The sequence below is a fragment of the Phragmites australis genome, chromosome 16, assembly GCF_958298935.1.
Source record: "Phragmites australis chromosome 16, lpPhrAust1.1, whole genome shotgun sequence".
Taxonomy (NCBI): Eukaryota; Viridiplantae; Streptophyta; class Magnoliopsida; order Poales; family Poaceae; genus Phragmites; species Phragmites australis.
The window spans coordinates 25,688,371-25,712,116 of NC_084936.1; the positions used below are offsets into that span (position 1 = coordinate 25,688,371).

At 44.0% G+C, this 23,746-nt stretch overlaps 2 pseudogenes; one reads left to right on the plus strand and one right to left on the minus strand.

Annotated features, from left to right (window-relative positions):
* Window positions 1-14,078: 14,078 nt before the first annotated feature.
* Window positions 14,079-17,658, plus strand: LOC133896231 (oligopeptide transporter 1-like; annotated as a pseudogene).
* A 382-nt stretch (window positions 17,659-18,040) lies between these two features.
* On the minus strand, window positions 18,041-21,392 carry LOC133896232 (heterogeneous nuclear ribonucleoprotein 1-like; annotated as a pseudogene).
* Window positions 21,393-23,746: the final 2,354 nt, after the last annotated feature.

Below are 23,746 nucleotides of genomic sequence, written 5' to 3' on the forward strand. Positions count from 1 at the left end.
TAACTTTGCACGGCGATCGTTTGATCAATTCAGATGAATGATGAAGATCAATTGGATCTGCCACAACTCGTGTATTTTATAGGAGTATAGATATGGTAGGTTATATATCCGTCATGGCGTAAATAAGGCATGTGTCGATATTTTAGACAATTTATTATGTTTGACAAGGAAACAATCCCCAAATTAGAAAAGAGTCTTCCATATTTTCAGAAGAGGTACAATTCGAGAATGTTACACTCGAAAACTCTTGAGTACGGTATGACTCTGTTACCCTGACTATATAAGGAGAAGGAGGTGGTACATCAAGGTCATCTCACGCCATATCAAATTACAAACCAGACAATTGAATTCCGAGCGATAGGTCGGACAAGCCATATATATCAAACCTAGTAGGATAAGAGTAGAAATAACTCATTGAGATCGATAATAGAGTCATACCATGATAAGATTCATCCGACAAGGGCTTAAGACTAGGACCACGAAATAACTCGTCGAGATCCTTATAATTACATATAGACACATCCCTATTAGGGATGACAATTAGGTGTGTCGGATATGGATAGTGCTTTCCCATATCAGTACCCGCCAGTTGTTAGCACGCCCACAAGTATACCTACGAACGCCTGCAGATGAAGAGCGAAGAATAAACCAGTCGCCCGCGGGTACCCATCGCCCATGGGTATACATGTTTACCCGCCATAGCAACGACGATGTTCCGTCGACGAGGAGAGTATGGAGGGGTGACAGATGGCAGGTCTCTCGGGCGACAGACGAGCGGAGGGTGACGGATGGCAGGTCTCTTGGGGCGGAGGGGCAACGAGTCGGACGGGCGACAGAGCTCTCAGGCTCGTGGGTGGTAGCGGGGCACTCAGACCTAGGGGGTGGCGACAAGGTTGGGTTGGGTAATAGAGCGGACAGAGGAGGGGCAGTGGAGTTGGATTGGGGATTGGCCCATGTGTCATATATATAGACGAGTAAACGGGTGTACGGGTATGGGTAAGCTTTACTCAATCATGTACCCGTACACTCGTCGGGTAGCAATTTGCGTCCACAAACATGCCCGCATGCAATAAATAAGGAATAAATCTAACCCCATTAGGATTTTTATCCATAGGTAAACGAGTAATTGGGTTTAATTACCATCCCTAAATCCTTTTTATGATACTAATTAAGACGAAATATGGCATAGTGTTGTTAGGAGGTCTGAAGCTATATAAATTCTCTTCTCTTTTTCTTCGATACCCACAATTAATAACTACATATATCTACTTTAAATAAACATTTAGATAATCGACTTTATCTATCATCGATAACCAATCATTTAAGTTCAAAATATTGGCTACATGGGATATCGAGTGATCTTTTTTGCGTTTAGTGAAGGACTAGTCCGTAAATCAGCAGGAGTATTAGACAAACTTTGGTGTGTAGAGGCAGGTGGTAGTGGTACATGCCCAAAATCTGCTCTTCGTGCTCGTGCGTCAACACTGAACGAAACATCGGTAAGATCCCAGAACGGCGTCAGTTTTAAACCATTATATTTATAAAGCATATTTGTTACTTCTGAGAGTAGGTACTCTCACATACCTATCTTATTATATAGGGAGTATCTCGTGTGATAAATGGTATATACATGGAGCATGTGAATATATAAGATTATCCAAGTGATATGTATAGTTTTTTAGTTGGTTTGTATATATATTTTTTGAGTGTATTATATTTTATGTACAAATACAAAGGTATTATCAAAATATAATAAAATTGATAGACTTCTTTTCTATTTTTTTATGTAGTTCATATTGGAGTATCTTAAAATGAGTATATAAGTATACTCATAGTGACAAAGGAGTATATTCAGTTTATTTATGTGGTATATCATAGTAGGAAGTATGTACTCCCGGGAGTATAGACTTGTTTTGAAAACTACTTGCTTTGAAAAATTGGTAGGAATTAGGCTATCGTCGCCCGTTCATCGGACGAAAACAAGATACCGTCCGATGAGTGTGCGAGACCTTGTGAGCCTCAGCACTCAGAGAATACCTCAAACTTCATGTCGCCCACGGAACAAACGAGATCTTCGTGGATGTGACGTCGGGCGAGTCCACCTAGAAGGTCTCGTCCATTTAGTGAGCGAGATCTTCTAGGTATAAAGAAGTGTCGACACTCTTGCCGACGTCAGCCCACCACTTGCACCACCACACCTAGCCAAGAGAGGGGGGAGAGGAAGAGAGGTAGGGGAGGGGAGGAGAGGAATAAATTTGTAGTGAAGTTTTGCTGAAATAAAGAGGTATGTTGGTTTTTTTTATTTATAAACCTGGTAGGATAGCTATTATTGATATGTTTGACATAGGTTAGATGTTAGATCAAGTTTTTTTTATAAACCCGGTAGGATAGCCACTATATATATATATGTTAGAATATAGATTTATGTTTCGAATTAGAGTTAGACATAGTATAATATTAGATCATGTTTGTACGTATATCTTAGTAATTATATGTAGTATTTAGATATATGTTAGATATTAGATATAGGATTTAGACATATTATAGTCATAAGTTAGGTAGTAGATATTGAATTTGGAGGTGTTTGATATAATGATTCGATAATATTTTGTTACAGTATAGAATACATGTTGGGTCATGCATGTGATGAATTTTCCATTATAGATGTAGTTTTACATAATTATTTCTGTTTTGTCGCAATAATGTTAGGATTTTTATTGATGGTTGTCAAGTACGTCGGACATGTGGCAGTTTAGGTTTTTTATGGGGATAGTGAAATATTATATGGTCCGGAAGAGGTCGTATTGTCCGTATTTCAGCCAATGCATAAGGGGTATCTCTAGATCTATGGACAAAAATATTGGACACTTCTACGCCTGACTGATGCGGGGGTTCAAATAGACCCCAAGGTTCAAGAGATGACCACTAGTATTGTGAGCAACCGTTTGATAGGTGGTGTGTACTAGGAGGTGTACCCGCTCAAGAAAAATCAAGTGTGGAGGAGGTACCTGCAGAATATTGTACAAAGAGGTTAACCTCCTATGTTGCTTGTGCAATGGACAAATAAGGAGGCAGTTGGAGAGATGGAGGGTAGGGGCACACAGAGGAGGAGGATGAGGAGGAGGAGTATGATGATGATGTCGATGTTGATCCGGATGGAGAACATTCATTGGATTATCTGACTGAACCGACCAGTGAGGCAGACGGAGGGAACGAATCTCTTCTCTAATTGAAAAGATTGAGTAGGATGATAGTGAGATGGATGAATGTCCTGAGTATGATATGTCGGATGATAAGGACGACACTTATGTTCCCGCGGACTAGGACAATCCCATCTTAAACAACCTAGTGGTGGATGAGGGGAATTAGGTGTCTAGGAGTATAATCAGAATGAGGTGATCGAGGGTGTTAGGTATCCTACTAGTTAGGCCATGAAATATGTTACGACTCAATGGGCAACATCACTTCGTCGACAGTTTTATATTGTCAAGTCAAGCAAGAAGGAATATGATGTCAAGTGCTTGAAGAAGGATTGCCCGTGGTGGATGCACGGCTTCAAAGGGAAGTGGGTTGAGTACTGGAAAGTGTCCATAATAGTGGAGCACACTTTCACCCTGGACGAACTAGCTCAACCACAGGAACATCACCTCAGCCTTTGTCGCTAATGTGATGTACGCATAGCTTGTGAACAACCTGAAATAAGAACCATGGTCTTAATAAGGCAAATTTAGGATGAGTACAAGTACTCTATAAGATACAACAAGGAATGAAGGGTGAAGAAGAAGATAATTAAGATGAAGTTTAGGACCTACGAAGCATCATATGATAATCTTCTACACTTGCTGCAGACCATAGCTCGAAGGAACACAGGGACGTATTATAACATTGATAAGTACGCATTATTGTCCAAACCTGGCAAGTATGTCCTAAAGTGATACTTCTTCACATTAGGAGCATGTATCAAAGCTTTCGAGCATTGTCAGCCTATCCTGTGCATCGATGACACTTCCCTTACCGGGAAGTACATGGGCCATATCCTGACTGCTATTGGGGTTGATGGGAACAACCAAGTTCTATGTTGGCATTTGCATTTGTGGAGAGTGAGAACACCACCACTTGGTATTGGTTCCTCTACCGTGCAAAGATGATAATTGTTGGTACTTGACCGAACGTGTGCCTTACACATGACCGACATGACAGGATGCTCGCAGCAATTCAGGAGCTGCAAAATGGAACGAATGATAGCGTGATGGGACCCGAGTAGCCTGATCTGCAAAGTAGATGGTGCATGAGGCATTTGGGTGCAAATTTCTTCTACCAATTCAAGAACAAGAACCTTATGAACATGTTTAAGAGGCTGTGCAGTCAGAACCAGCAACGAAAGTTTGATGCCCTTTGGAAGACACTGGATGAGCTGACGAAGACGCAAACACATGATCATACAGGGAGACCCATGCAGGGACCGAAGGATGAACCAGTACCTCTTGAGTCCCTCCAAACAGACAATGAAGCTGGCATAATGTGGAGGACTAGGTTATTTGCTAGGTCGTTTAGTAGTGAATTGAGAATGAGCCGAAGGAGAAGTGAGCTCTGTTCTACGACACAAACTTAGCTTTGTATGACATTATGACTACAAATTGGCAGAGGTTTATAACTAGGTGATGAAAGGTGTGAGGGGGTTACCGCTGGTGGGTATTGTAGATTTCATACTTCAAGGGATGTGCAAGTATTTCAGGGATTGCTATGCCATAGCGCACCCAACGCTGAATGATGCTCGTTTGATTTATGGGACGAAGATGACCAAGTACATGAAAGATAAGACAGAGAAGGCAAAGATGCACCAAGTGAAGATTATGGGAACTACACAGCACATATACAAAGTTCTATGCAGGGACAAAGGAAAGAGAGGGCAAGCGCGAGAGAGTTATCCAAGAGTCACCATCTTTGATGATAGGTGTGTTTACACCTGCTGTAAGTCGATGCTACCACATAAGCCATGCTCTCATGTGATTGCCACATGTGTCATGACGGGGATGTAGACTCGAAGATACGTCTCTGACTACTTTAAGAAAGAAGTTCTGTTCAATACATAGAACCATGAAATCTATGATTTCGGGATTTATAGATCTTTCACAAAGGAACCTGTGCCCGATTTTGTGTTCATTCTTGATCCCTACAAGATGAAGCACAAGATGGGACGTTGTACTACAAGGCTCCATAATGACATGGACGAAGCAGAAACCACGCGTCATATGAAATGGTATAGCAAGTACAATGGAACCAGTCACACTTACAAGAAATACACTATTGATGACCCGAGTGTTAACCCCACGGAAGCAGGTCATTCTGGCTCAAGTGTAGATGGGAGACATCCCCGTGGTCTTCGATTGTCTGCTTCATCGAGTTATATATTGTAATTTATGTTGTGGTGGATATTCATGTGCACAATATTATAGTAAACTATTTTAGTACTGAGATTTTCAATATGTTTGAGGCTGTAACGTGTTATGTTGGTTTTCGTTAACATATTTGTGTACGCTTTGAACTTTCAATTATGTTATGTTATACTTTGGATGCTTACTTCTTACTCTATGTTTGGTTTCTCATAATACATCGACACACTTCGCTTGGACTTTCAGTGTTGTGCTTATGGGACCGGGAGTACTGGTTCACGTGGTGCCTCCTTGTTTGTGACATCTACGTCGAGGAGTACTCACCGCATCATGTGATGCGGTAGTTTGGGAAGTTACAACCATTCCCAATACCGTTGACTAGAATGATGCTTGCCAACATACACAAGTACATAACAATGTACTTATCTTTTCATTGTACACAGTGCAATATGTTAACTCAATTGTTTATGTTTTTTCAAGTTGACGCAAGGGGGGCTCATAGCACGAGCACGTTTGTGACTCATGTGTAGACGTGGGTTGACAAATAGGACCATGCTATCGAGGAGATTGTCAGCGTGGATCAATCGCACTCGGAGGAGGCGTACGTGGAGTACTTGGCCTGGTTCGTGACTAGGACACACACCAGGGTGACATATGTATTCTTGAATGTGTGGTTCCATCCGTGGGACAATCCAGTACGTGAAATTGCAATCATCCATCTAGAAAAAGTGACAGATGAGATAACAAATCGTGTTGACAAAATCGGTAAGAAAATGGGTATTATTTCTTCGTACTATGAAATGTGGATAATGGAAGAAATGACGGCCTGCGTCACCGAAATGCTCATAAACTTTGACTATAGCATCGTCTCCATATCGACATGGTGGCCAAAACGAGCTAGGAAGAGCATTGTGGTTTCTATAGAAATATCTACCATAGACGTCTAAATGGAGGTGTGGAGACGGTGAATCGATGGGGCCATCGAGAGGATAAGGATACACTATTGTGTTGTTTATATTTGAGGTCACGAGATGTGTGAATATATAATTGATTGTGTTCTATTTATATAGAAGATGTCCCGACGTTAGTTGACAAATGCAGCAACACTGAAAAACTTATTGGCTAAACTGCATCGGCCTATTAGGGATAGCACTGAAAAGTCTATTTGTTAGACTGCACCGGCCTATTAGGGGTTGCACTGAAAAGTCTATTTGCTAGACTGCACCAGCCTATTAGGGGTTGCATTGAAAAGTCTATTCGCTAGACTGTACCGACCTATTAGCGGTAACACTGAAAAGTCTATTTATTAGATTGCACCGGCCTATTAGGAGTAGCACTGAAAAGTCTATTCGCTAGACTGCACCGGCCTATTAGGGGTAGCACTGAAAAGTCTATTCGCTAGACTACACCGACCTATTAGCGGTAGCACTGAAAAGTCTATTCACTAGACTGCGTACCCATGACTCAATTCCAACACATAGTTGGATTCCATGAGATCTCTAACACATGCCACCACCACCTACTCTATATAATGATAACCCCAAGGACAAATATGCTTAAGTGCATACGGACTGACTACACCCATGCTCTAGCCCTAGCCATGCACAATACACCCATGCTCCAGCCCCCACTCATGCCCATACACTCAGTCTATGTATCAGCCCCTGACCACCATAAATAACCCCTGCCTCCTTCCTCACATCTCTCAATTGTAATGTCTTCCTCAACTCCACTAAGTCCGCCCAAGAAATATTAGGGGACTTCCATCCCTAGGGGGTCAAACTGCTGATGTGTTTCTATGGTGACCCTTGTAGGCTTCACGAGTCCCAGGACATCTCATACACCTACGTCAGTCGCTTCTTCATGTGTGCCGACTACTAGTACGACTTGTCTTGACATGAACCGTATGACTATCCACTGGTATAGTGACACAAATAATTCATGTGACAGTTTTCATATATTTCATGCATCGTCTTACTAATCTTCCCTCTTGTTTCATTTATCTAGTCTCCTCCACCTATCTGTAACTTCATGGGATGACTGGACATGGAACAAACTAAAAATCAGAAGCGATGGGTAGACATGAGCATGTGGTGGAGAAGGCAAGCTTACGAACGTCGGGAGTACGAGCAACAACAGGAGGAACTATGTCTGAAATGTCAGAAAATGAGTGCATGAGGAAGACAGCGAAGGAGCGCGTCGTGGCTGAAAAACGTGAAGCTAAGAGGGAACAGAAACAGGAGAGGACCCGTCGCGCTAAGGCGGCAAGTCTGGATGCCCTCATGAAGGGCAAATATTCTAGGTACACTCAGTAGAGCATCTATTGTAATCCGGACCATTTTTATTCCTTAATGCATGTTAAGTTAAGCAATGTCACACAATTAGATTAGTCTTTAGGTGTACCGTACATGCCAATATTTACTGTCATCATCTCTTTATGATTAGAGTTCTTTCGCGCAGCGACGAAAAATCACATGTCTCGTATAATGTTTATCAGCGTATATAACTTTCATGTCAGGTTATATCATAATTGTGCTACACAACTACTATTGTTTGACAAATTCAATTTGTATCTTCCCAACGTTACTTTACTAAAAAAAATTCTCACATAATTTTACATCAACTAAATAAAGAAATGTCGATAAACTTACATAAAAAAATAAGAAAAAAATGAACCCCTCTGTGAAGCTGTTTAGATAACTATTTATATAACAAACATTTGCCGCTGAACCATATCTATTATACCAGAAATTAAATTAATTCACCAACATGTTGCTCGATGAGTGGACGATATAATGGTGTAATGGTGTAATGATGTCGTCAGTTCAGTGGGCGATATAATGGTGTAATGGTGTAATGATGTCGTCAGTTCAGTGGGCGATACGAAGTTCTCGTCTGCTGAACGGGCGAAACCTTCTCTGAGTGTTAAGCCCACAAGGTTTTGCCTGTTCATCAGATGACATCTTGTTCTCGCTCGATGAACTGAGGATGATAGCTTATTCCTGTCAATTTTTCAAACGGACGTGTAGTTTAAAAAACTAAAAAATAATAATATATAAAAAATCGGTTTTAAACGGTTTGCACCTAAAATTTTGCGGCCCAAATACTAGCAAAGCCTGGCTGGATGCGGAATAGCACGGTGCCGGCCCGAAACGGCTCCCAACCCGCGCCCGCTCTCGCTCAGAGGCTGGGCTCCTCGCTCTGTTCTCCCCCGCGCCTCGGCGGTCCCCCTCCTACCTCCCCGCGCAAACTCCCACGCGCGCCCGCACCCCAGCCTCGGTTTTCCCCCGCGCCGCCGATGCGAAACGGCTCACAGCGCGGTGGAACCTGCCAAAAAACGCGCGCCCCGTGCCCCTAAGTTTCCCCGTCCGCGCAGCAACCCAAGTACCCAACACGGCAGCACCGGCGTGAGCTGGCACCGCTGGATCACGGGTGCACCGCGCACGGCTTCAGAGTTGAAATAAGGTAGTGTTTGGTTCATGGGATGAGGTGGGACGGAGCGAATCCATCCTGTTTTTGAGCTGTTTGGTTGGAATTCAGTAGGATGAGATGGTTCTGCATCAGAGAATATTCTTTAAAGATACGGGACGGATCCGTTCCAGAAAAAAGACTGAACACAGCCATCCCACTTGGGACGGGTCACTGACGGTGGGCCCGAAATCTAAAATGGAGTCGTTCCATCCCACCCACCAAACAAACATCTGATTCTGGACCATCTCATTTCATCCCTAAATACATGAATGGAATCATCCCATCCCACCTCGCTCTCCAACCAAACACTACCTAAACTCCCAGCTGGCATGCGAGCTCTTTGAGCTCAGCAAAATACGGTCTACTTCTGAAGAATCGCACGCACTTGGTTGGCCTGGCCTGGCCTGGCCTGAGCTTTTCTCCTTCTTCAAGACCAGTTGGTTCTTAAAGCATCTTTGTTCCGTTGTGGACAAAGTCTTCTGAAAAAAGAGAAAGTACGATTAGCAAACACGTTAGTAGCGCCAAGTTGCAGTTGTTATTATTTGTCTCCCATTTGATGAACAAGCAGTACTCTGCAAGCTCTGATCTGCTAATGGGTCTGGAGCCAGGCATTATGAAACTTTTCAGGGAAAAAAAAATACAAAACCTCTAAAAGTCACTCCGATCTTAATATTCTCTCTAAAAGTTGTTTTGTTCAACCCTACGCTTATGTATACAAGTATGTATATACATGTGACCATTTCTTGGATGCCGAAACGGGTCGGCTCAGATCGTCACATGCGAACGCCAGTACTAGCATGCAGTGGCGCAGCAGCAGTACCCCTGTGTACTGCAGTGCTACTCTGTTCTTTTCTAATTATTGCTCTTCAAGACAAGACCGTTGCACAGATCATGTGAGGATGTCACTTGCCACCTCAAACTATCTTTATCTTCTCGTTCTTTGGATCCAGTGCACCGGCCCTTGTTGGTGGAACCCAGAAAGAATAATATGCATCACTGTAGTGTCGATAGCGAGTTCAGAAGGAGCACCAGGAAAAAACTTATCCATCTTGTGATTCTTAATGCGTGTGCTATATAATGCGTTGAGTATACTATGCATTGCCACCTTTATAAATTCGTTACCTTAAGCCAACAATCAAACAACTCTTACAATTTTTAATATCGAGTCTAGACCTAAGCAATACAGACAGACTCATATTCAAACTAAAATCTTTCAACTCATGCACATCTTTTTAAAGTAATCTATTCTAGCTAACGAGAGCATCATTCAATGTAACAATTTAGAAGAAAAGCTAGTCGTAGGAAGGTAATACCTTAGAAGGATCTAGCTCGAGGTTGTTGTCGTCGTTGTTATCGTCCGCCATGAACCAGAGGTCAGTGAAGTCTTTGGCATTCTTCTTATTTTTTGCTTGCATTTCATCCTTCTTTGTGCTCTCCTCATCGCTAGAAGAAGTGTCAATGTCGCTGAGAGCTGCCACAAACGCACTAGAAGCCACATTGGCTGTCTTCTTAGCCATCTTGTAATGATTTGCTTGAAGAAGAGCTTCTTGTTCTTCTTCTTGTGCTTGTTGTAGTCGTGGTCGCCGTCCTCTATCTTCTTAAGCTTGAGGCAGTCTGCCTTGAAGTGGGTAGTGTCACCGCACTCAAAGCGGGCACGAGAACCACCCCTCATCCGGTCTCGACGATTGTTGTAGATTTTCTTTGAGATTTGTTGCAATTTTTCTCATTTCTCCTCTTTTGTAGCATATTCTCTTCTTTGTGCATGTGCTCTCCCGCTTTGGCAATGCAAACATCAAATACAATACATGAACATGCAATCCTAGTGAGTTTTCACAAGTATACCATAAAGCATTTGCAAGTGCTAGAAATGTCAAAAGAGCTCCGGAAAGGAGAGGATGAAGCTTACAATTGCATAGAGGCTAAAAAGAGATAGTGATACAAGAACATAAAGTTTGACAAGCTAAACCCAAAGAGTTGGTTGGTGCATTTAATTTTACATAGCCTAATCATGCTTAAGTTGACCACCACATAAGAATACACTCATACCGAGGCAATATAAGCATTAAGAACTAGCCAACTTCAATCTTAAACTAGGCAGATAAGTATTCATGATAGTAGGCTTTGTAAACACTTACATATGAAACTAAGACTTAGATTAATCAAGTGATTAAAAAGAATTAAACAGTTAAGCATATTTTTTTGCATTTCATTATATCCTCATGTTGTCTCTTATCCAAGCAAAGTGTCACATGACTGTGTACGATAAACACCTTGAGGTTCAAGATAACCATATTGGATCACATTTTACCACAAGAGACTTGATGTTTCATGATTATTCGATTCGCATAAGTTATCAAGATGGTAACAAGATCAAGTTAAGTAGTGTCTATGCGACACAAGGAACACATATTCCCCTAAAGTTCTATCGTGAACTAAATATTTAACAAAGACAGAAAATATAGTGCAATATTCCACAGTTCACTGTCTTAAACCAAGAAGACCTAGAGCAAGATATTCATCAAACTAGCCTTAACACTAGCATTGACTAAGCCTAAGTAATTACGAATATGGTGATTAAGAATGTAGCATTTAATAGCCTATATGATTCATAAAATTATCAAATTTCATCTTAAGAAAAACAAGTTTGCTTGAATTGTATCATACCAAAGCATCAAGAAGAGCCTAAGATTAAAAGATTACTTCACACAACTACTCAATTTAGTTCAAATTCAAGTCTAGCAATCGAAAATGCTAAAGACATATAAGTCAAAATTCAACTACTATGATTATCTTACATAATGAAATGTAATGCAAATGCAGCAAAAGTAAGATAGAATATATACAAAGGATAACTCCCCCTCACACAATGCCATAGGGATGGCACACGCCAAGCTCTCTTCTCAAATAGGCAAATCTAGCATCTAGAGGCTTGGTGAATATATCGGCTAGCTGATGTTGGGTATCTAAGTAGCTCAACTTAATATCTCATTTCTCATTGTGGTCTCTTAGAAAGTAGAACCTCACATCTATTTGTTTAGTTCTAGAATGTTGAACTGGATTGTTGGCTAAGCTTATGGCACTGGTGCTATCACACAAAAGTGGCACCCTTCTGAAATTCAACCCAAAATCCTTCAAAATAGCAACCATCCACAAAATCTATGAGCAGCAGCTATATATTCAGCTTCATCAGTAGACTGCGCAACTCTAGACTACTTACTAGAAGACCAACATATAAGATAAGTATCTAAGAAGTGATAAGTGACAAAGGTACTTTTCCTGTCAATTCTACAACTAGCAAAATTTGTATCCGAAAAACCTTGAAGAGAAAGCGAAGATGAAGCAGAAAATCAAAGCCCAAACTTGAGAGTATGTTTGACGTACCTCAGAATGTGTTTCACCGCTTGTTGGTGAGACATCATTGGTGAAGCCTGGAAGCAAACACACAAGCAAACAACGAAACAGATGTTGGGTCTTGTCACCGTCAAGTATAGGAGAGAGCCGATCATGCTCCTATACTCCCGCTGGTCCACCTCCTCACCATCGTCATCTGGATCAAGCACAATGGAGGTAGCCATCGGTGTGGCCAAGGGTTTCGCATCACTCATATCAAATTTTTTCAGCAAATCTTTGATGTACTTCGTCTAGTGAACGAGTGTACCTTACTTGCATTGCTTAATTTGCAGTCTAAGGAAGAAGTTGAGTTCGTTCATCATTGACATCTCGAACTTTCTACTCATAGTTTTTGCAAACTTGACCATAAGTGCACGATAAGAGCTAAAAAAATGATATCATCCACATATATCTGAATAAGTAAAAAATCATTGTAATACCTGAGAGTGAACAAAGTTTTATCAGCTGACCCTATCACATATCCATGCTTTAGTGAGAAAGACCTAAGCCTATCATACTAAACTCTATGTGGCTGCTTAAGCCCATATAAAACCTTTCTAAGCTTGTAAACTCTATGTGGATATTTAGGGTGCTCAAAGTCTAGGGGTTCTTTAATATAGACCTCTTCCTGAATGAAACCATTAAGAAAAGCAATCTTAACATACATTTGGTACAACTTAAAACCTTGGAATACCGCAAATGCAAGAAGAATCATAATAGCTAATAGTTTAGCTACCGGTGCAAAGGTCTCTCCAAAATCTATCCCCTCTACTTAGTGAAACCTTGAGCTACTAGTCTAGCCTTGTTTCTCACTACAAACATATCATCTCTCTGTTTATTTTTGAAAACCCATTTGTGTCTATAGTGTGAACATTAGGGGTGGCTCTACAAGGATCCAATCACCGCCATCGACCGTCAAATTGCATTCATCACCTGAACACCTTGAAACAAGCTAACACATTTCTCCACACTTCAAAACATCTCCAAGTGAGCACAAAATCAAAAACTTCAACTCAGAGCACATCCTGCAAAAAAACTTGAACACCAGATGTTCTGGTATGTTCTGCTCCTAAACACTGGATCATCCAGTGAGTGTAACACTATCTCTTCTAGGAAAATTTTGCTCTCCGTAAGAAAAAGGTCCGGTGAAAGCTTCCGATGATTTAATGTCCATCACCGGATAATCCGATGTGTGCGAATCCACCAAACCACATTTCTTCAACCTCTCTGCAACAAAATGTCTGATGTATTATCCGGTATTCACAATCTTAGCACCGGACTATCCGGCATACATAATCAAACTTAGCGTTAAAAATCTTCTCCTTGTAGAAAATACTTCGGCGCTCTCAAAGTCCATCACCGGACTATTCGGTGTTTGCTTGCATTTCTACTTCAGCACTGAAAATCTCCGTGATATCCTCCGGTGTAGCACCACACTCACCGGATCTTTCGGTGCATTGATCTCCAATTTCGTCCGAAAAATTACTCTCTGCAAAAAATAGTCCGACGAGTATATACTATCCATACCAAAACTTCCGGTGAACATTGAAAGTTCCGATGTTCACACCAGAACTTCCGGTATATGTAATTTTTCTATGTATAGAAAAGAATTCGCTAATTTCAAATTCCGTCAACTCAAATTAGATATAAACAAGAACAAACATCTACAAATACATACTAATCAAGTTAAAAATATATCAACTATTATTAATATCTTATTACATATAAACTAAGGCACTTCCTCACTTGATTTCTTACTGAGATATACGAGAGTTTAAACTGAATTTATCTCTAAATCAAAAGATCAGTTAGTTGGGTTGTTGCAGGACTCCATCAACTCCAATCAGCAAGCGCCGGACGCGCTACAGTACGCGGGCGGGTGCAGGCGGGTAGCGATCGTCAGGCGAGTATCCAGGAGGTTCCGTTGGCGCTGGATCGGGATAACTTCGTTAGAGATATTCCAACACTTCATGCCTATGTAAATAGATGCAGACATATGAGAGGATGAAGACGACCCTCGACCTTTCCATCTGTCACTTGGCAGGAACTACTTGCTACCAAGATGGCCTCTAACTTGTCCATCTTGTAAAGGTGCGTCAGATATTAGGTGGAAGGTTGGCAAGGAGTGTCGTAATGGAGCCTCAGCAGGTCGAGCTAGTTCGGAATGCGAGGCTGGACACAGAAGATGAAAAATCTGGTGAGATTTTCTTGCCTAGTTCTTGACAGAAATCTGACAAATTCTTCACCCAAAGCCAGCATCTGTTTCAGTCCAGAGTTTTCCTCCTTTCTGTACGAGTTTTTTTTCTTCTCTACTGCAAATGCAACTAAAGCAATGATTTTCTGTTCAGATTCTGCAGAGGAAGTAGACGACTGCCCAATCGAGGAGGTCCGGCTCACCGTGCCGATCACCGACAACCCGGCATTGCCGGCGCTGACATTCAGGACGTGGTTCCTGGGGCTCATCTCGTGCGCGCTGCTGGCGTTCTCCAACCAGTTTTTCGGGTACCGGCAGAACCCGCTGTACATATCCTCCCTCTCGGTGCAGATCGTCGTGCTGCCGCTCGGCAAGCTGATGGCCGCCTGCCTCCCCCAGAAGGCCGTCAGGGTCAAGGGCACCGATTGGTCCTTCTCGCTGAACCCGGGTCCGTTCAACCTCAAGGAGCACGTCCTGATCACCATCTTTGCAAACACCGGCTCCAACTCGGTCTACGCTGTCGGAATCATCACCATCGTGAAGGCGTTCTATCGCCGGGAGATCCATCCGCTCGCCGCCATGCTGCTCGCTCAAACCACTCAGGTAGTATAACCAGATTGCACGTCCAAGTGATGATAATTTTCAGTTCATCATTCTTCTGACACTGTCTTGAGTTCATAAATATGTTTCATTCTGACACTGTCTTGAGTTCATAAATATGTTTCGCTTTAGTTCTCAAGAAAATATGTTTCATTCTCAGTTGATGGGATATGGTTGGGCTGGACTCTTCAGAAAGTTCCTTGTGGACTCCCCCTTCATGTGGTGGCCTTCAAACTTGGTGCAAGTTTCCCTCTTCAGGTCTCCACCACACCCTCTCTTCCAATCCATTCGTTTGATCTGAGCACCAAACTGTTCTTGAGTTGTAATGAACTAATCAGTTAATTATTCAGGCCAAGCCTTTGAATTTTGATGGGTTTCTGTGACACACGCAGAGCTCTGCATGAGAAGGAGAAGAGACCAAGAGGAGGGACGACCAGGCTGCAGTTCTTCCTCATCGTGCTCATCACAAGCTTCGCCTACTACATTGTGCCCAACTACCTCTTCCCGACCATCTCCACCATCTCCCTGGTCTGCCTGGTGTGGAAGAACTCCGTGACCGCGCAGCAGATCGGCTCCGGCGTCTACGGCCTCGGCGTCGGGTCCTTCGGCCTGGACTGGGCCACCGTCGCCGGCTTCCTCGGCACGCCGTTGTCCACCCCAGCGTTCGCCATCATGAACATCATGGCCGGCTTCTTCCTCATCGTCTACGTGATCTTGCCCATCGCCTACTGGACCGACGCGTACGGGGCCAAGCGCTTCCCCATCATCTCCTCCCACGTGTTCATGGCCAACGGCAGCCGGTACGACGTCAACCAGGTGCTCGACCCGAGCACGTTCCAGTTCAGCCAGGCTGGGTACGATGGCGCCGGCCAGATCAACCTGAGCATCTTCTTCGCGTTCAGCTACGGCCTGAGCTTCGCGACGCTCGCGGCCACCCTGTCCCACGTCGCCCTCTTCCACGGCAGGTACTGTACCGGCCGGAAAATGAACGGCGATCAGGTAGAAATCTCGGCGTGCTGAAATTGTTCTTGCATTGGTAGGTCGATATGGGAGCAGACGAAGGCGACGGTTCGCGCGCAGACCGGCGACGTGCACACCAGGCTGATGAAGAGGAACTACGCCGCCGTGCCGCAGTGGTGGTTCCAGGTGATGCTCGTGCTCGTGCTCGGCCTCTCGGTGTTCACCTGCGAGGGCTTCGGCCGGCAGCTGCAGCTCCCTTACTGGGGCGTGCTCCTGGCTGCCGGCCTGGCCTTCTTCTTCACGCTTCCCATCGGCATCATCACCGCGACAACAAATCAAGTAAAAAACTGGCAATTTTACGGTTTTTCCTCGGATGAATTTGTGTTCTCCATGGTCAGAATCACCATGGGGTGATCGTGTGATGCTCGCGCTGATATGTGTTCTTGAGCAGCAACCTGGGCTGAACGTTGTCACTGAGCTGATAATCGGGTACTTGTACCCGGGGAGGCCGCTCGCCAATGTCGCCTTCAAGACGTACGGCTACATCAGCATGTCCCAGGCGATCATGTTCCTGGGAGACTTCAAGCTGGGTCACTACATGAAGATCCCGCCGCGGTCCATGTTCATCGTCCAGGTGATCGATCGATCAGTTGACTGATTCCTCAGATGAACAGTGATTAGTACTACGTGAATTTACTTCCAAGTTATCTGAGAGATTTTGTAACAATTTGTGGCGGCCGTCGTCTCGTCGGTCGACATGCAGCTCGTAGGCACCATCGTGGCGTCGTCGGTGTACTTCGGCACGTCGTGGTGGCTGCTGGAGACCGTGAACAACATCTGCGACCCGGCGAAGCTGCCGGATGGCAGCCCGTGGACGTGCCCCGGCGACGACGTCTTCTTCAACGCGTCCATCATCTGGGGCGTGGTCGGTCCGCTGCGCATGTTCGGCCGCCTCGGCCTCTACTCCAAGATGAACTACTTCTTCCTCGCCGGCGCGCTGGCGCCCGTGCCGTTCTGGGTGCTGTCCCGCTCGTTCCCGGGTTTGGCGCCGTGGCTCAGGCTTGTCAACATGCCGGTGCTGCTGGGCGCCACGGGGATGATGCCGCCGGCGCGGTCCGTGAACTACCTCATGTGGGGCGCCGTGGGGCTCGCGTTCAACCACGTCGTGTACCGGCGGTACAAGGGGTGGTGGGCGCGGCACAACTACGTGCTCTCCGCCGGCCTGGACGCCGGCGTCGCGTTCATGGGCATCGTGTCGTACGCCGCCCTGCAGTCCAGGGGCATCAACGGCGTGAACTGGTGGGGGTTGCAGGTCGACGACCACTGCGCCTTGGCAAGGTGCCCCACGGCACAGGGAGTCAGCGCCCCCGGCTGCCCCGTGCACTGAGCTGCAGGGCGTCATCCGGGTATCTAGGATGATTAGAGGTATAGCCGTAGTGTTAGCTTATAGCTAATCTTGATTAGAAGGAAAATAACGAAAAAATACATGCAGAGGCATGGTCAAATGTCCCTTTTGTTTATACGGTTATATGTTCTACTCGGGAAGCAATCGTATAAGCAATTTTAAGCAAAGCTTGTTTCTTCAGCTATCCCCTTCTCTTTTCTTTTGCTGTAACAACTTACTCAAACATCACAGTCAAATTTATAAAATCACAGGTTGTTATGTTGTTTCAGAATCTAATACACTAGATGAATTTGTTATCTTAGTTCATCTTCCTGCGTTGAAATATGCATGAAACAACTCGTGCAATAAGCATACCACAACTTGGGCGATAAGATCTTGCAAAATACCTCACTTCACTGACAAAGTAGGTTTGGGTACAATAGTAAGTGAGACAATGGATGACGAGATAATAATATTTGCAAAGACAAAACAGGAATTGCCTCTAAAAAATATGCTATATGTTTATTTCAGTTTCTTATAGCATTTGGTATAGGAATCAATTACTAGTGATGACAGATTGAAGCTAAAAAAAGTATAACAAAAACGAACGGCTAATGACATCAGACCATGCTCTTCAGGAATCCATCAAAGAGCGAAATCACCTGTAATTTTAAAAAAGAAGAGCGAAATCACATGAACAGGTCGGATGCTAAGTGAGTAGAGTGACTCTGCTAATGTCTTACTCCCAGACGTATGCATACACAGTAGCTTAAACTATCGCAATACCAGAATTCTATATTATTCTAAATTTAGTGTCAAGTCTGGACTCCATGATATCTGAGAAACGTTAAAGCTCAGGTGAACTAGAATTTTTTTTTACACAATATGAGTTGGGTTCAATCCTTCAAGGCAGCTCTCAAAAAATGAACAAAAGATTAAGCTGGATTTAATCCTTCATGGGAACTTATCGTCCATATGGCTGATATCGGCCTGAACCACCAGTAAAACTCCCCCTATTCCTCTCAGGTGTGCTACCAGATCCATAACCACTTAGAGCAGAATCATATGGCCCATCGTAGATGGCACCACCAAAGCCAGAACTACCAGGGGCAGGGCCACCAAAATTCTCGTCAGCACCACAACGTCTATAACCACTTAAGTCCCCACCAACATAAGCTCCATGGAAACCTCCTCCATATAATCCAAAGCGACTAGGATAACTGAACGAACATGGGCCACCATAGCCCCCTAATCCTGCATAGTAATGACCATATCCACCACCAAATTCACTCATCCCACCATGGCTGCCGAGCATACCACCGAAAGGTCCAAAATCTCCATTGCTCCTGTAAGGATCAAATCCACCACTGCTGTAATTGCCATAAACGCTGGTCAATCCACCATAGTTATCAGCAGAAGGATGGTCCCTAGGATCACTATCATATGCTGATCTAGAATTTCTAGCATACGCTGATGGCGGTGGATTTGACGATTTCTTTGGTTCTGCTTTCTTGATTTCCACCTACAAACAAAGCAGGCCTCATACTGTCAAATATAAACCTATGGGACCTTGCTATCAATGATGATCTGTGAAGCAAGATATTTCCATGAAACTAGCACAGATGTGAACTAGAATAGAAGTATGAATTTTCCTTTTGTTAACATTAATTCACATAGATTGCACCACGAGTACACAGTGGATGGGATAACTATTCATGACATTTTTGTAATGAACAGCACAAGACTCACCTTTGAACCAGCAAGATCGATCATATTTCCATTTGCTAACAAATCATCTACAACTTGCTCAGAAGAAAAAAACTATAAATCCAAAGCCTCAAGGGTGTTTTGTTTCATGATCACGCATAATCTGGTGGTCTACCACAGTTCCATATCTTGCGAAGAAATTCTTGAAATCATCTGAGCAATGAAACATATGGAAGGAGCATCAGACCAAAACCAATGTATAATAAAGCTGAATATTGTATGCCATATTGATATTACCTTCTGTTAGTGTTGAGGGAAGCCCGCCAACAAATATCTTTTTTGTTTTAAATACCTTAGGGTTAGACTGCATCAAACTTTTTGGAATGGTTCTCTTAATCTCGACCTGGAAACAGAAGGCAAGTCTACTAAGTAATTTTCAGTTGCGAACATGTTAGGATTGGGAGGTTTGTAAGTTGTAAAGAATAAAGATGAGCAAATTCAAATGCACACTAGCATGCACCTAGGTGGATAGAGTATATCATGATAGAACAAACAAGGAAAAGAGTCATGCAAAGACCTAACAGGCATCATGTATGGTCCAAAAACCAAACTTTCAGATGGATAATTGGGGAATTGGATAACACATTTACAAAAACTTCACTGGATAATACAGGTAAACTAACATGCTAATAAAAATTATCTAAGTTAAGCTGTAGCAACACTGTATGTAAAATGTATTCGCAACAAAGTAACTAGAGAAAATCTTTGCACTGAAGAGTCCTAATGGCCATACAAAAAGGAAAAACACACAAGTAGAAAGTATCAAAAGGTCTAAATTCACAACTTTATCAAAGAACAATTAGTCCACACAACAAGCTAAAATGGCAGGACTTTGTAATGATCATAACAGACTTTAATGTTGAACCAGTTCCTCAAGGGTGGAGATATGTGATTCTAACAGTTAATATGGAAGAACAAATATATAGAGTGTAGGCATTACAGTACACCAATAAGAGATGAAGTGAAGAACTGCTTTAAAAAATAAGCAACTCAACTCCTAAGAGGTAATACTGAGAAACTAAACTTACTTCCCTCCCGTTGATGACATGGATGTCCTCTATCACTTTATCAACAACAGTAGGTTAGAACATGTAATGAAGCCAAAACCCCTTGGCTGAGATGTGTGCTTATCTTTCATTATTACTGAATCAACTATTTCTCCATACTAGCCAAAATGCTTCACAAATGTAGCTGTAATGGAAAATAGCAGCACAAAATTAGTAACATGAAAATCGAGCTAACATGAAAATCTATCAATCCTACAATTCACTAGTGTTCATGACATAACTCTGCATATCAGATTGATGAAGAAAAAATACAGAAAGGAAAAGCCACAAATGGCAAGATAGTTGATTCAGTCACAGTGCTACAAGAATGCATCATGCTCTACTCTATAAACTATTCCCCATGGATCAGTTGTAACCCTCTAGCCTCATTACGTAAAACTGGCATCTCATCAATTGCAACGATAATGAGCAGAATGATTTACAAAGGTCAAATAAAGAGTGTTATCCTTACAAACGAACAGGCATTTACTTTGGATGTTACCAATTCACAGAGTTAGGCATTATACACTACATATATTGGAGATGGACCAGAATACAAACAAAACAAAGATCTTCATCAGGCATAAATGCAGACAAGGCTAACAGGGTCGGTTGCAACTCAAAAAGGTCAGCTATTACACTACATAATAATCAGAATGTTATTGTGTTGGCGCACTGTGCATAACTCACATTGATCACAAGTCACAATATAGCTTTAAATTTCTAATTAATAAACACAAAACATCAATGTAAATTTCCATACACTGTAATTAACAAACACGCCTAGGCACAGTCGAAGCAATGCAGTGAAAAACACCACATATCCAGATACCTGCCGAATACCATACAAGCATGCCGTGTTGTCCAAAAAAAACACAACTATTCAACCGAATGACTACGGGATCACCCAATCCACACAGCTCACTACAAGCATCGCACACCAACAACATAAAATAAGAGGTTTGAAGCGATCTACCGTCTGTGGTGTCGCGCGGGAGCCCTCCGACGAAAATTTTCCTGCAAACCCGAACAAAGCCCAACCAGTCAGACATATAGACCGAGATCGGCTGGAACCTCGTGAGGAGAGGGAGAAAGAGTTCTTACCCTAGGCTGCCGCCGCCTCCGCCTCCGTCTCCACCGCGCACCTTGGGTCTCGCTTCCGCCTTCCCCATGGAATCAGATCATGACACAGGAGTCTCGATATCTCTCTCGCCAACAACAACAGATCATGACACAGGAGTCTCAACTTGCTGAATTCCTATGGCAATACGCGGAAGATCGACAGAAGGCGGAGGCAGATCGATTGGAGCAGCGTCACATCTTGGACAAGCTTCAGTGATCCATGGAAGCATGGAAGCCCCTGGTAGCGTGTGTTAAAGTTCTTCACCAGGCCATCGGCGAGCTTCAAGAGCACACTAAGCATATCCAACAACACACTTCCCCTGTGGTGGCTCCACCTAACTTGACGATGGGCGCTGGGGACGTATCGTCGGCATCCTTGATGGGGATGCAGTCACCATCCACGCATCCCAGGGCCGATGGCCATCACCTCGACAAGATTCACCGTGGATTGGCATACATGTCGATCACAACCCTATTGCAACCCTGGTCACAGGTATGTTGACGTAACCCATCTTCCCGCCATCGAACTGGTCATCTGCACATTGAGGCTTAGCTACTTCTGCAATCACCACCTTATCGTCTCATGTTGGCAATCATTTTAAGCTCGATGTCCCATGTTTTGATGGTGAGGCACCTCAATTCTAGAAGCATTGTTGTGAGGATTATTTTGGAGTATAGAAGATTCCACTGGATTTCTAGGTGCGGATTGCAACCTATCACTTCTCTAGACTAGTAGTAGTGTGGCTTCAAGCGCAACAGGGATTCTCTTCATGGACTGATCTGTGCAACAAATTGGCGAATCATTTAAGGTGTGATTGCTATCAGGACCTCATCCGACAATTGTTTGATCAAAAGTAGGAAGGATCAGTAGCAGACTATATGCTCAAGTTTGAATCTCTGATGGATCAGATCCTAGCTCATAACCCTTCTTATGATCTCGTGTTCTTCACAACATGCTTTGTGGATGGTTTGCGGCACAATATTTGCTCTATGATCGTGCTGCACTGCCCTAGAGATCTGGATACCGCTTGTTCTCTGGTATCGATTTAGGAAGGCCTCTATGGACATTCACGTTGAGGCAAAGACTTGCATGACACCAGCTCTCTAACTCATGGTGTCCCTCGCCATATGTTGCTGCCAAGTGCTCCAACACCAGTCACGAGATCCCTCATTGACAGTACATCTAGTGACCGTCGGGGATTTGAAGGTGCTAGAGCTTCTAATCATCGACCACCTGACGATTGTCTGACCACTCTTCGGGCATACCGAAGAGCACATGGCATGTGTTTCAAATGTGGTGAACGTTAGGGTGCTAGACATCGTTGTGCTGTTATAGTTCAACTCCATGTTGTCAAAGAACTCCTAGAGATCCTGCAGTCTCCTGCAGATCAATAACAAGACACTCTAACATAACCGATGGAAGATGAAACACTGATGGCCATATCCAAAGTAGCTATCACTGGAACTAAAGGACCTTGCACTCTGAGATTGTGGGGATTAATTGATGATCAAGAGGTTCTTATCTTGCTGGATTCAAGCAGCACACACAGTTTTATCAATGCTATTGTCGGTGATATAGGAACCGGGGGTCCCCGAGTCCCGAGACCAGGACAGCAGAGTGCCACGTGACGTCCTCCCTCGGGAATTATCTCCCCGAGGTCCGAGAAGACCAAGTTCCGGGAGAGGGTGCTCGGGGCCATGAACAGTGATCCCTGAGTACCCGAGTTCCCCGAAGACCCGAGCAGACACAGTTCCGGGAGAAACCGCTCGGGGCCATAAACAGTGGTCCCCGAGTACCCGAGTTCCCCGATGACCCGAGCAGACACAATTCCGGGAGAGGGCGCTCGGGGCCATGAACAGTGGTCCCCTGAGTACCCGAGTTCCCCGAGGGCTGAGAAAAGACATATCTGGGAGAGGGCGCTCGGGGCTATGAACAGTAGTCCCCGAGAACCTAGAGTTCTTCGAGGACTTGAGAAGTCCCTTGCCGGTGGACCCCACAAGGGCTCAGCGGTGAGGTGTCAATTGGTGAGAGACCCGATGCCACATTTAAGAGGGAGCGTGGTCTGTCACTTCTAACCACTCCCCCTATGCCTGCTGTCAGTCCTTGCCACTGCCTAGTAGGGAGCGTGGGGACATTTAATGCGGTGAGTCCCATCGTGCGTCATCCGGTGTGCCTCGGGATATCGTCGCTGGGCTCGAGGCATATCGCCTGCCGCCCTGCTGTGTCAGGCTCGCTCTGACCGGACGGCACACGGGGTTGCTCGGTGGCTGCCCGGCGGGCCCTCCCTGCTGCACCCGCTGAAAAGCGGGATGATGACGACAGGACCGGATAGGGGCGCGTTTTCAACCCCCGTAACGTCAAGTTGCAGCCCATGATGGTTGCTTTCCATTTATGACGCCTTGGAACTCGCGCCATCCT